General features: G+C 45.5%; 1 pseudogene; it reads right to left on the bottom strand.

Annotated features, from left to right (window-relative positions):
- Positions 1 to 10,844: 10,844 nt before the first annotated feature.
- On the bottom strand, positions 10,845 to 14,065 carry LOC126515262 (RNA binding motif protein, X-linked-like-1; annotated as a pseudogene).
- Between the last annotated feature and the right edge of the window lie 310 nt (positions 14,066 to 14,375).

Here is a 14,375-nt window from a genome sequence, read left to right as displayed (position 1 = left end):
ATTTTTTTTCTTTAATCAAGCACTGAACAGTTGATGAAGTTTGAAGGAAGCCTGTGTGAGGTGTGAACGGTGGCATCATTACTTTGATGATGAAACTGTGGTTCTGCAGGAGAATTCTTCGGGAGATGCAGTGTTCACAGTTTAGTCTCCCACATCTGTATGTGATAAATGGTAATGTTTGGGAAGCGGAAGATGGAAAGGAATTCTGAATTCTTTTCGTTTCAAGGTTTAAAATTCTATTCAAACAAACTGTTCAACTATTTACACAGCTATTGATGTTCTCACTGGGCGTATTCACACTGACATCTGTAGTTTTATGGCATACTTTTATCACATATTTTGAGTTGTATTTTTTCAACTAAGCAGTAGGAGACTTTTTGATAGTTAAAAATTTGGACTTGGCACCATGAAGTAGGCGTGATGTCTAGTGTGATGGAGGGAAAGAAAGAACCCTCCGAGAGCACAGAGGTGAGGAGATGCTGGTTCATTCCTGCACAGGCGCACATCTGCCCTGGGATATGCATAGTTAGTTGGGAACTTGGCCCCTTCTCTCCCCATTCTTGCCCCTTAATCCAAGCAAAACTACACGAAATTGTTATTATTTTGCATTAGATTTTTCCATGTAGCTTTAGAGCGGTGCTTTCAAAGTGAGCCAAAGGAGACAAGTGCGTTGAAATCTCGACAGAACAGTGTGACCTTGGGGTGCAACATTTCTTTAGGCGACTTCATAGAAGGATTTCTCTCCTTGTGTTCTGTCTCAGGGACTTATCCTTGAAGAACTGAGAACAATTTTCCAGTAAAATTAACTCTGGGGTGGATATATATATATATATATATATATATATACACACACACACATATATATATATAGTGTATCTGTGGTATCTGTGTCTGTTTCTGTCTGTCTGGCTTTAGCAAGCATACAGTCTAGTCTGTAGCTAGTGAAGATCTCCCTGGTAGGCTGAGCTTTGGTTTGATATATGGAAAGAACTGTAAATGTCTCCATGGTTTGAGCCCCGGGATCCTTCATCTTTGCAGAAGGTCAACAGTTATTCTCAAAGTAGAAGAACCGTTGCAATGCCAAGTGAGTCCTCATCTGTAGGGAAATCCACTTGCCACCTGGGGGTTCTCTACCTAAGCTGTGTCTGTCTGAGACATCTGCATGAAATGAAGAATTGTGTTTACCTATGATAACACAATTGTCAGGTTCCCAGGCCAGCCAAATGAGATACAGCAAGGCTGGAAAGTCAATATCTGTAGTTCTGAAACACGGCTTCTGGACTCTGCACCATAGTTGACTCTGTTCTGAGCAATGGTTCATTGCCAGCCCATGAAAGACAATGTCAAAGGCTCTTATGGCCACGATACCTGATGCCACCTCTACATTTATCTGTACACAATGGAGACCTGATCACCTCACTCCTCTGTCCTATGAAAACGGATGTGTCTGAGCCTCGGGCAGCATTCAAGATGGCTTCATATCCATCTCTTGTATCACTGTGCTTTTTTTTTTCTAGTAATGGCATCCAGAATCCAATTCCCATTTGTGCCTGCCTGAGAGATGCATACAGTCCAGCTCACAGGCCCCACCTTATATGCATGCCTCAGCTGGAGCTTACGCTTTTCTTCCTGATGGACATTGTCTCATTCCAGGATTATTTTACCTGTCCCATGGCACATACTGTCATAATTTGGGGACAATGTCTTGTAGACTCTCGTTCGTCCTTGTACATCCTTGGAGGACCTATGAGGACCTTGTAATACCTAGATGCATGCCCCAGATGCAGCAACTGCATCAGGAACTGTGGAGGTGGTGGGCTCCCTCCTGTCCTCCCTTGGCTCACATGTAAATGGGTGAGGGTGGGGAGCATGTGCAGGTACCGGCGGGAAGTCAGAGGGGATCCATCTGGGTTTCTTTCAAACATTAATGTCCTCAGACAGCTCTAAATGCTGTCTGCCTCTGGCTTCTAGTCAGACATAATAAAACAAAACGAGCCATTAGGAGTCGTGCTTTTCAGCTTGTGTTGTGAGGGGCACAGAGGATGTTTGCTCCTCCTGTCGGGTGTCAGAAGCAATAAATGTAATGAATCTCTGGAAACACGTAGATGAAATTACACTAATCATGGCTTTCCTCTCCCTCCAGCCTTCTGACTCTGCCAGGCTTTGAATAGACGGCTTGGCTCTTGGCCACACGAGGCAGCTCCAGCCATTCTCAAGGGCTTGGCTTTAGGAACTTCAGTCAATCATTCTGGGTATTCGAAGCCTGTAGTGTACGACATCAGGCTCTCTTCCCATACCCCGGAGAATCACTGACGGCAAACTTCCATGTCCAGGAAGGTTAGCCTCTCCTTTAATCTTGGGCTGTATTTACTTTAGTTTTGATTAGTTGTTTGAGAGTTTTGTGTGGCCTGTTTTGATGGTATTCACCTCCAGCCCTTCTCAGACTCATCCCAATTCCCTACCATCCAACTCTGTGTCCTTTCACAAAACTCATTATGACTGATTTGTGTTGTGCAGATAGTATTTGGTGTGTGGTTGTGCTGGGTAGCCTTAAGCCAATTTGACACAAGCTATTGTCATCTGAAAGGAGGGGACCTCAAATGAGAAAATGCCCGTATAAGATCCAGCAGTAGGACATTTCCTAATTAGTGATAGGTGGGGGAAGTTCCAGTCTATTGTGGGCAGTGCCACCCCTGGGCTGGTGGTCCAGTGTTCTATAAGAAAGCAGGCCAAGCAAGCCCTGAGGAGCAAGCTAGTAAGCAGCTCACCTGCATGGCCTCTGCATCAGCTTCTGTCTCCAGGTTCCTGCCCTGCTTCAGTTCCTGCCCTGACTTCCTTCAGTGAAGAACTACAGTGTGAAAGTGTCAGCCAAATGAACCCTTTTCTGCCCTGCCCAATAGGTTTTTTGGTCATGGTGTCTCATTGCAGCAATAGTAACCCTAACTAAGAAGGTGGTATTCATTGATGTGTGGTTGACTTGCCAGGGGCTACATCCATGGAGAAAACTCTCCCTTGTTGACAGAAGTTTCTGTCGCTCCTGGTCCCACAGCCATTCAGTCCCAAAGAAACACACAGAGGCCTACATTAATTAAAAACTGGTTGAGCTATTAGCTCAGGCTTTCTTATTAACTAACTCTCACATCTTACATTAACCCATAATTCTTGTCTGTGTTAGCCACATGACAAGTACCTTTATCAGGGAGACATTCTCATCTTGCTTCCTCTGCATCTGGGTGATGACTGCAGACTGAGCCTTTCCTCTTCCTAGAATTCTCCTATTCTGTTTGCCCCGCCTATACTTCCTGCCTGGCTACTGGCCAATCAGTGTTTTATTAAATCAATACAAGTGACAAATCTTTTCAGGGTAAAAGACCATTGTCCCACAGTACTTGCCCCCCCCTTTGTTTTTTCTTTTAAAATAAGAACTCTGAATCTAATCTCCTTTGTTTAGCTTTTTTTCCTGACCATTATCCACAACAACTTGTAACCAACACACTAAACAAAGACAAACATCCATGATCCTTTTTTTTTGGAAATGTGAAAATCCTAGTTTTCTAGGAAGTAGCCTTCTGTGCATGGGCACAGGAGACCACTTCCTAAATATGATACCAGTAGCACAAACACTGAGAGCAACAATAAATAAATGGGACCTCCTGAAACTGAGAAGCTTCTGTAAAGCAAAGTACTCAGTCAATAAGACAAAAAGGCAGCCTTCTGAATGGGAAAATGTCTTTACCAACTCCACATCAGACAGATGACTGATCTCCAAAATTTATGAAGAACTCAAGAAATTGGACATCAAAATTCCAAATAACCCAATTAAAAATGGGGTACAGAACTAAAGAGAGAATTGTCAGGAGCCATTTCCCCCCAAAAATTATTACAGGAACCATCACCCTGAGGGGTCAGCAAAGAGTTCCACACCCTAACAATTGTTCTATTGACAGAGCCTACCCCACACCCAATTATCTGTTAATAGATTGCTATCTGTTAGCAGAACCCGCCCCACACTCCAATTATCTAGAGAATTAGATGTGTCAACCTGTGAACTCCTGGCCTACGTGACCTGACTGAACGTAACCTCCTGGCCTACGTGACTGTGGACCACGCGGCAAGATTCCATGCCCCTGCCCCCATCCTAAGCCTAACTCCTCATCCTATATAAGCTGTAACCTGACTCTAATAAACGGAGGCTCTGACAAACCTAGCATGGCCTTCTTCCTCTCTCTCCACCCATATCTTCCAAATAGCACCTCTCCAGGACCCTGAAATTATTGAACTGCCAGGCAGGTTACAACTCCTAGACTGAGTAACCCGCCAAGGCAGATTACAGAGAATTCTCAACAGAAGAATCTCAAATGGTTGAAAGACACTTAGGGAAATGTTCAACATCCTTAACTATCAGGGAAATGCAAATCAAAACAACTCTGAGATACCATCTTAAACCAGTCAGAATGGCTAAGATCAAAAACACCAATGATAGCTTATGCTGGAGAGAATGTGCAGTAAGGGGAACACTCCTCCATTGCTGGTGGGAATGCCAACTTGTACAACCACTTTGGAAATCAGTATGTTGATTTCTCCAAAAATTGGGAATCAATGTACCTCAAGACCCAGCAATAATACTCTTGGACAAATACCCAAAAGATGCTCAATAATACTACAAGGGCATTTATTCAACTATGTTCATAAAAGCATTGTTTGTTATAGCCAGAACCTGGAAACAACATAGATGCCCAACAACCAAAGAATGGATGAAGAAAATATGGCACATTTACACATTAGGATACTACTCAGTGATTTAAACAAACAAACAAACAAAAAACAAAAAAACCCCGACATCTTGAAACTACATCTTGAAATTTGCATGCAAATGGATAGAACTAGAAAAAAACTATCCTGAATAAGGTAACCTTGACCTAGAAAGAAGAACATTGTATGTACTCACTCATAAGTGGATACTAGCTTTAAAGCAAAGGATATTGAACCTATAGTTCATGATCCTAGAGAAGCTAAGTAATGAGGTGAACCTTAAGAATAACATACATAGATCCACCTGAAAATTGGAAACAGACAAGATTGCATGAGAAAATTGGGAGCTTTGGGTGGAAGGAGAAGGAAGGGCAGAAGAGGAAGAGGAAGGAAGAAGGGGAGGGGAGAGGAGAACTTGAGGGAATGGGATTGTTTGCCGCACACTACGCCCCTGTCTGCACTCTATGCACTAGAACCCAGTTTGCGAGCTTGGGGCAAGGGGCTGGAGGTTGAGGAAACACAGGAAGAGACAGACCAACACAAGGACCTCCAATCGCTGGTACAAAGCCCTTCTTTAATAGCACCATGGAGGCTTAAATACCCTGCAGTCAATGGCCAACAGGTGAAAATCCCATCCTCTGATCCTCTAGGCAAAATACAGCTTTTAGTAAATTCAATTAGAAGGCTCTAGCAGGGAAGAACAGCTGAAGACCAGGACTTAATTGGTCCCAACAATAGTTGAGATGGAGGAAGGACGGAGATGAAAGCAAGGAAAGAGATATTTTGATTGAGGGAGCCATTATGGGCCTAGTAAGAAATCTGACACCAGAGACATTCCCAGGAATCTACAAGAATGACCTCAGCTAAGACCCTAAGCAATAGAGGAGAGGGTGTCCAAACTGGGCTTGCCCTGTAGTCAGACTGATGAATATTTTAACTATCACTATAGAACCTTTATCCAGCAACTTATGGAAACAGATGCAGAGACCCATGGTGGAGCACTGGGCTGAGCTCCCAAAGTTCAGTTGAAGAGTGGGAGGAGTGAGAATATGAGCAAAGAGGTAAAGACCATGATGTGTTCCACACTGAAACAGTCTACCTGAGCTAATGGGAGCTCACCAACTCCAGCTGGAGCAGTAAAAAAAAACAGCATAAGTCCAAACTAGATCCCTCTGAATGTGGGTGACAGTTGCATGGCTGGGGCAGACTGCGGGGCCACTGGAAGTGGCACCAGGATTTACCCCTACTGCTTATACTGGATTTTTTGGAACCGATTTTCTTTGGATGGATACCTTGCTCAGCCTAGATATAGTAGGGAGGGCCTTGGGCCTTCCCCAAAGTGATGTATTTGCCTTACCCTCTCTGAGGAGAGGTTGGGGGTGGCAAAAGGGGGTAGGTAGAGGGAATGAGAGAAGGGCAGGGAGTGGTAACTGGGATTGCAATGTAAAATGGAAATGATATTTTGTTCTCTCTCTCTTTTTTTTAATTAACTGGTTGGTCTATTAGCTCAGGCTTTCTTATTAACTAACTCCCACATCTTACGTTAACCCATAATTCTTGTCTGTGTTAGCCACATGGCTTGGTACCTTTATCAATGCGGCAGTCTCACCTTGCTTCCTCTGCATCTGGGTGACAACTGCAGACAGAGCCTTTCTTCTTCCCAGAATTCTTCTAGTCTGGTCACCCTTCCATACTTCCTTCCTGGCTACTGGCCAATCAGTGTTTTATTCAACCAATACAAGTGACAAATCTTTACAGTGCATAAGACCATTGTCCCTCAGTACTCACTACTCCCTCCCCAAGCAACCAGCAGTTGTCTACAGCTCCATGGCCAGGAGTGAGCTTCCATGCTCACCTTCCACCTCCATGCTGGGGTTCAGAGTGGCTTGGGCTTGCATAGGTCTTGTGCATCAGAATATAGAATTGTTCTGCACCACATGCTGATGCAATCACTGAGCGGTCCCTCATGGAGCTGCCCTGCTGTGTCCTGGAGGGGCCCATCACCTGCTTACCCTGGGACAGATTCCATGTGACCACAGTATTGTGAGTGAATGAGTAGATGGTTCTGAGTTTTCTTTCATCTTCTTAGCAAAACAGGACCCTCAGTGGAACTGAATCTGGGGCTGCGACATGAAAACCATCAGCTCTGTGAGTGGTATGAGTGTGCATTCTGAGAGCTTCACTTGATGAGGTGTGCAGGCTGGGGACCTGACATGCCTTGCTGGGTTTGCGAGGATGCACCAGGCCTCTAGAGCCTATTCTACCCCACAGTTTTCTCAGGTATTTCCCCCAGTGGGTCCCTGCTTACTGTTTTATGACGGAGACATTCGGTTAGGCAGAGGAAGCATTTTTCACTGTGCAGTGCCCGAGGAGGCCTCACTCTAGCTCAGTGATTTGCTAGGCGTTTGAGACACAGTGGCAAACAAGACAATATGAGCCCCGCTGTCACAAATCCTCCAGGTCACTGGAGCAGTTAGATAATAGAATTGTATAATTAATTTTGACGAGGGCTGCAATGGGAAGGTGTGAGGTATCTGGAATCCCTGGCTGAAGGGGAGCAAGATAGGGCTGGGGGCAGATAAATCCCAAGTGACTAGGAAAAGCCCCAGAGAACGGGGATCCAGCGAGTGTCGCATACATATTCTAGATATTTACTGGGTGGCCACACCCTGCTCTGTTCCAGCCTTGCCTCCTCCACTGCTTGAAAACACACACTTAGAATGTGCTCTGCGGTTGCTTCCTCTGTTTCTGTGCCTTTACTTGACTGTCCTTCTGTCATGGCAGCTGCCCTCTGACCCTGACATGATGATTGACAATCTATGCCTCAGGTACATCTAGGGGCAGTCTGTCCTCTATGAAGCGCAGCTGTTCCTGGAATCTGAGGTGGCTGCAGGTTTAGGACAGTGACGGATCCCTGCCCGTGGCTGGGATGAGCTGGGTTAGATACACGCAGGCTCCTCACTCCTGTGCAGTCTAGCAGGAGTGCAAGCCACAGTCAAGGAGGAGACGAAGGCAAGGAGAGCTGCCGGGCGGGCTTCTGTCCTGCTTGAGCTACTCTTTGTGAGAAGTTCCTGCCCCTAGCCCAGCGAGAGCAGCCTCTGTGCCTCCTACAGTGTCTTTCAGACTCTCTTCTGGGCCTGGTTTTGAATGAAATGGACAATTAGATAAATTCCCCTGTCACACTTGGTATTTCTTAATTAGCGTACAGAGTAACAGGTTTCATCATGGCATTTACTTGTTCTTAGCTTGGATTGATCCAGTTTTGCCACCCAGTCCTCCCCTTCAGCTCCCTGCCTATGTGCTTCTACCTGCAGCCTCCCCCTTCCAGTTTCATAGCATGCTTGTTTTATTACCCCCACCCCCTTTTCCCATGGTCATCTTTCTAGTTTCCCATTCTTGAACCACATTCACTCCCACGTAAATACACACCTAGAAATTAAAAGCTAGAATCCTCATCTGCGGGAGAGCCTGTGGTTACCTCACGCGATATGATGTTTTCCAGTATCGTCATTCCCCTGTCAATTTTGTTTCTCTCTCTGATTGAATAACACCCATTGTGTATTGAATAATACCCACGGTTCCAGTACCTATCCATCTGTCACTCAACATCTAGTCTGAGTCTATTTCTTTCACATTTGTGAGTAGTGTAGCAATAAGCATGGATTTGAAACTACAAATAATTGTTTATGCATGGCATCAAGACATAGCCCATCAGGGCGGTCGGAGCCTGAAGCAGGTGGGTCCATCACATCTCCATCAGCAAGCAGAATGGGACAAACACATGCTTCTGCTCAGCTCCCTTTTCTGTTTGTATAGTTTAGGATCTCAGCCAAGGGAATGGTGCCACCCACAGTGGTTGGGTCTTCCCACCTCAGCCAATGCCATCAAGATAATCTCCTAAAGGCCTGCCACCGAGGTGATTCTAGATTCTATCAAAGCAAAAATGAATGCCAACTGTCATACAAAGTATGCATGAAAACGGTGCTATGAAATCCATGACTTTGGTAATAAAAATAAACTCATAAAAATAAATAAAATAAAAAAGCCAAAGAAGAAACCCTGAAGCTTTGGTCCTTGCAACCCTCTTCTTGACATTCAGCCATTGCTCACCTGGGGTGGAAACTGCCACAACAGAAGAGGGGAAAAGGTTAGAAGTGGGTGTAACCCTGCTCACTCGCAAGACTTGGTCACTGTTACCTCGGGGCTATGAGACTTTTGAGTGACAATGACTACTGGCTCTTTGTTACTCTTTTGGAGTATCATCTGTTAATAAGCTCCATCAGCCAGACGGCCTGCTGTTTGGCACAGACCTAAACACAGGCTTACTGAGTTTTCCAGTTTCGAATCTGAGGACTAAGTCTTCCTTGGCTCCTCTTGTTGTCATAACAACAGTGGCAAATCCTTGCTGACTGATTCGAGGGGGGCTGTTGGGGTTGATAGTGACAATTACAGATCTCCATGCTTACATTAGGGGCCCTCTGATCCACCCGAGCACTTCAGCTGCCTGATTAACCAGGCAGCTACAGCGGTACATCATTGTCATAATATTTACTTTGAAAACTCACAGTTGGACCAAGTCTCTACTTCAGGCTCTGCTGACATCTAGGAATCTTAAACTTCCTCTTTGGTGGGGGAGGATTATGGGGTCTTTTCTTGGCAGCCCCAGCACAAATTCCTCCAGCAGATGTTCATCAGATTCGGGGCTATTGAGGATTGATGTTGGATTAGGGGGGAGCTTTTCAGGTGCTTCCATGCCTGGATGAAGCAGCAGATCTGCTGAGGAGCCTGATAGGTTTGGGGATTCTTTTCACTGTGTCTGGGAATCTGATTCAGTGGGCAGGAGGGGTGGAAGCAGGGAATCACAGACGTATTTTCTTAAATGCCCCACTATCCTCATGCTTGCAAGAACCGTTGATCTTATTTTGAGGACCCTGCATACTATGAGGTTCAAGTCACATGGGGAGGATTTTTGGACTGACTGTGCTCCTAAAAATATTTGATGCTGGTTAGACACGCAAATCCTGGGCTCTCTCATGGTGTCAAAACTTCCAAGAGTGGGCCATGAATTTCTACTTGAAATTTATACACATGGTAGTTTGAGAGTCATTGACTTATATTTTATCATTTGGTAATCTTTATCTTATAGATTAATTTTAATTGGCAACTTAACGCGATTTAGAATCTCCTGGGAAAGGCTTAGATTAGGTTGGGCAGTGCGTGCATCTGTGGGGATTATCTTTGTTCTCTGGAGTACCTGCCCACTATGGGTGGTATTATTCCCTACATAGGTGATCCTGGACTGTATGAGCATGAAGAAAGTGAGCTGAGCATTAACATGCATGGCTCAGTTCATGTGCTCTGCTCTTAGCTGTGGATAGAGTGTGAGGAGCTGCTTTGGATTCTGATAGTTTGCATTCCCCACAATGAAGGACTGTCACCTAAAATTGTGAGCTGATGGATCCCTTCTCCCTTGGGGTTGCCTTTTTTCAGGGTGTTTTGTCCTAGCAAGAGAAAATCAAACTAAGACATAGATGCTCCTTGCCATGTGATGAGTTTATTGGAGTTGAAATAGCAAACATTTGCTCATTCCAGCTTCTTCCCTGTTCCATCTACTGGTGTCTTTAGGGATACTTTTACTTGGAAAATTACAATACTAGTACAAGTCAAGTCTTACATATTTAACATTTGCTTGTTGAAAGCAAGTTATGATATCAAAATTAATTGTGTTTTACTTTTATCCTCACAAGAACACAGAAATGATGAAGGGGGACTTAAAACAAAAATTTAAAAAGGTAACACAACTCTTCTTAGTAGTCCTTGGTAGTTCTGACGGAAGACTTTCCATCTTTTTTTTTTTTTTTGGAGAATTTGATCTGAAGTCTTGTTTGTTCCTAGTATCTGCTTCTGCCTCCCCTCTATCAGCTCGACTTCCTCAATGGCCACCTCCTTTCGGTGCTCCATGGCTTGAACTGCTGTAAGAATCATGCTGAGGAGGGTACCCCCTTTTCATAGAAGGGGGAGCCCCATTTTTGTCTGCCAATATGATCACAGCCACTTGAGTAGAGATCACTTCTGCTGCTTGAGTAACTGTCTCAACTTCCACCATACCCATCACGTGAGCTGCTGTAATCATCATAACGACTGCTTCCTCCATAAGATGGTGAATTACCATAACTCTCACATGAATCTCTGTAGAAACCTCCACTTGGATGATCTGAATAGTCACAATCCTGACTGTATCCATCTCTATCACCATAGCCTCTTGGTGGGTAGTCGTCACATGAACTAGAATGATTATAATCACAGTAATTGTAATCTCTTGGGGGTGGTGCATAATCTCTGGTGTCACAGGAGTTTGGGTAATCTCTGCTTGAGTAGCTGTCTTTTGTAGAATATCCATTATCTCTTGAGGACAAATAAATATCTCTAGGAGATAGCAGGGGTTCCCTTCGTGGAAGGCCTCCATAGGAATCTCTTCCATGTGATACTGGGCTCTTCCTCCCATTCCACTGCTGCTTCCAACTGGTCCTGAAGGCATCGAGGGGGTCCTCTGCTTCGAGGTGGTGGTCCTCTTTTTACTGGAAGTGGTCCCCTGGAAGAACTCATGTTAAAGTTCATGGAATAGCCACCATCATCCATGTATCCTCCACGAGAAGCAGGTCCCCTAGTTCCTCCACTTCCTCCTCGAAGACCTCTGGGAGGGCCTCTGCTTCTTGGAGTGGAGGTGGTCCATGTCTGCCACTTTCAAATGATGGTTTGGTAGCTTGCTCCACCTTGATGGCTTTTCCATCCAAGGACTTTCCGTTCATATCTCTAGCTGCATCTTTAGCATTTGCTGGGCTTTCGAAGGTGACAAAAGCAAATCCTTTTGATTTGTTGGTTTCACAGTCTTTCATCAAAAGTACTTCTATTATTCATCCATACTTGCCAAATTCTGCTTCAAGGGCTTTCTCATTTGTTTCCGTATTAAGCCCACCAATGAAGAGCTTTCGTGGGCAATCTGCTTCAACCACCCTACCTTCCAGCTGAGAGTTGGAGGGGATTATGAAGGTCTCAAGCTCCTAGAAGCTCCCTGAAGGGCCAAGCAGCTCACTGGTGACAGCTCCTGGGTCCCTGGGGCTAAGACTTCCCCAACTAGGAAGCCACTTTCCCCGAGTAGGTCCCCCCACATGTCTTACTGAGGTTTTTTTTTTTTAAATTCTGGTGATTTTAGTGCACAAACTGCTTTCTCTTGAATAGCCTTAGCCTCTCCATGATGCCCAAGAACTGTTCCTCCTCTCCTTGCTAGCCTCTTCCTCCTCTACCTGACCCTTCTGGGAACTCAATTGCATGACTACTCTTGTTTTCCATCACAATGTGGGGATGGCTTCCAAATGCCTTACACCAACTCATATTAATTTCCTTAGTTCCGGGCCTGGTTTGCAGCAGCCTGTAGAGAATCTGCACTGTGGATGAAGAATGGCCCAGCACACCTTCCTGTTTGAACAGAGCTCTCAATTACTCCCTGACACTTGGATCTCCTTTTCCTTTCTGAGCTTCCATACAGTTCCCACCCTGCTCTTTGCATTTCAGCTCTGCTCATGAGAAAACCCTTGCTGACTCATGCTATTAAGGGGACCCTTCCTCTACTCATGCTACCTTTCCCAGGTGTCACTGCCTCACCCCAGGCCCTCCCTGTGGTGGCCGATCTTGATCATCAGCTTGACTGGACTTTGAATCACCTGGGAGATACACTTCTGTGAATATCTCTAAGATCCAGAAAAGATTGATGGGAGGGTGAGGACCCACTTTCAGTGTGGAGGGCAGGCAGTACCTTGTAATGGAAAGCCCAGACAGGGAGAGGGAATTTAACACGGTTGTGCCTGCCTTCCCTTCTCTCTGAGAACCTGGAGTCTGTCTGCATGTGGCTGTGGTCCCCCACTAACACAAGAATCCAGCTTCTCCAGCCTTCATTGGAGACTCCATGCCAGCAACTCTCTAGGGAATCTCAAGGGCAGCCATCTAGCTCCACAGACGATTGAACCTAGTAGACGCTGGTTACTGGGCTCTCTGCCTTTCTGCTATTGATAGACTACAAAGAGAGATGGGTTTGGTCTGGGTGTAGTCTGTTCCTCAAGGATCCAGGTGTTGGATTTCTGGTCCTGAGCGTGCGTTTGCTGGGAAATTGATTGGCACCTTTATGAGGTTGAGCTCAGTGCATAATGGACCATTGAATACTGCGTTCTAAAGGGATTAATATAGCTCTTATGGACCCTGATTGGTTTATGCAAGATGGTCTTTATAAAGGGACACATGTGGCCCCTCCCTTATCTCTGGCTTCCTAACTGGTATCTTCCTGTTTTGTGTACCCGAGCCACGCTGCCATCTCCAGCGCATGCCTGTGGTTAGAACTTACAGCCTTGGAAACTGAGCGCTAAGTAAACCTGTCTTTGTTATGCAGTGCTTAGCTTCGGGCATTTTGTCATGATGGAAAATGAACAAGTACAGTGATCATTTCACCACGTGACTAGAGCCTGCCTCCTGCCTAGCTCCGCACCTTCAGGAACTCCGGGATGCCGCACTTCCCAGTCTGCTGTGCAGATCGTATTCTGTTCCTGCTTGTTCCCCAGTGGGCAGGAGTGCTCACTCCTCAGCTGCACTGCTTCTGACTGAAACCAGGGAGCCACGTTCCATGAGGCTTGGTCCTGGAACCCTCACTAGGGCAATGAAGGAGTGAAGAAAGGACAGACACACAGACACACACAGAGAAAAGCTGGGGTCATGTGATCCAGCCAGAAAGGCTAAAGTGGCATCCAGAACGTTGGAGTATTTACTATGTAGAGCACAGGGGAGGGCAGCTAGTGTAGGTCGGTGGTCTCTGTAGGCAAGCTGTCTCAGGCTGTAGACATCAAGGAAGAGGAAGCCACAGCTGTAGGATTTTGTCCAGACTGATCAGTCATTTGTAAATTCTTGCACCTGGACCCAAGGAAGAAGGCTTTGCCAATCTGACCTTGACCCAAATAAGGAAAGGCTTTGCCAATTTTCTGTGGGTCTGGGGCCTTGCTTCTTGTCATGGCTTGTCCCCACGTCAACAACACACCTTAGCTGGGGACTCCACTCATTCAGGGCATGGTTCCCTACACCTGTGTTGACATGTGGCTCCTGTCTTGTGCATTGCCCAGTCTCTCCATGAGTCCCTCATCAACAAATGGTGGAGGCATGCCCTTGTCGTCTGTGACCGCCCATGTCTAGAATCCTGACCGGCTCCTAGCAGGCCCTCAATTCTTACCTCCCAACTGAATGAATCATTCAGCACTTTACTTACGAACGCCATATATCATGAAACAGTCTATACTTAGGTTTTAGCCATTCTTCCAATTTTTGAAACACATGCCATAAATTAATGCATTGGCAGTTGGGTTTATGAAAACCGCTATGTATTCTGATTAATTGACTCATGTTACCTGATTAATTTTCTTATTAAAGGGTCAGTCAGAAGGAGGGAGTGGAGCGAATTCTGTGGGAAGGAGCGACATTGGAAGCTTGCCCTCTGATAGATAGGAAGGCAATTCGACAAACCACCAAGGTTACCAGGCATATTACTCCATCTTTTACGACAGGTCAGGCTTTTTCCCCTTTACACC

This window comes from Alexandromys fortis, unplaced genomic scaffold (genome assembly GCF_014885135.2).
Source record: "Alexandromys fortis isolate MF-2015 unplaced genomic scaffold, M_Fortis_MF-2015_v1.1 scaffold_162, whole genome shotgun sequence".
NCBI lineage: Eukaryota > Metazoa > Chordata > Mammalia > Rodentia > Cricetidae > Alexandromys > Alexandromys fortis.
This window is presented reverse-complemented; position numbering and strand designations above follow the sequence as displayed.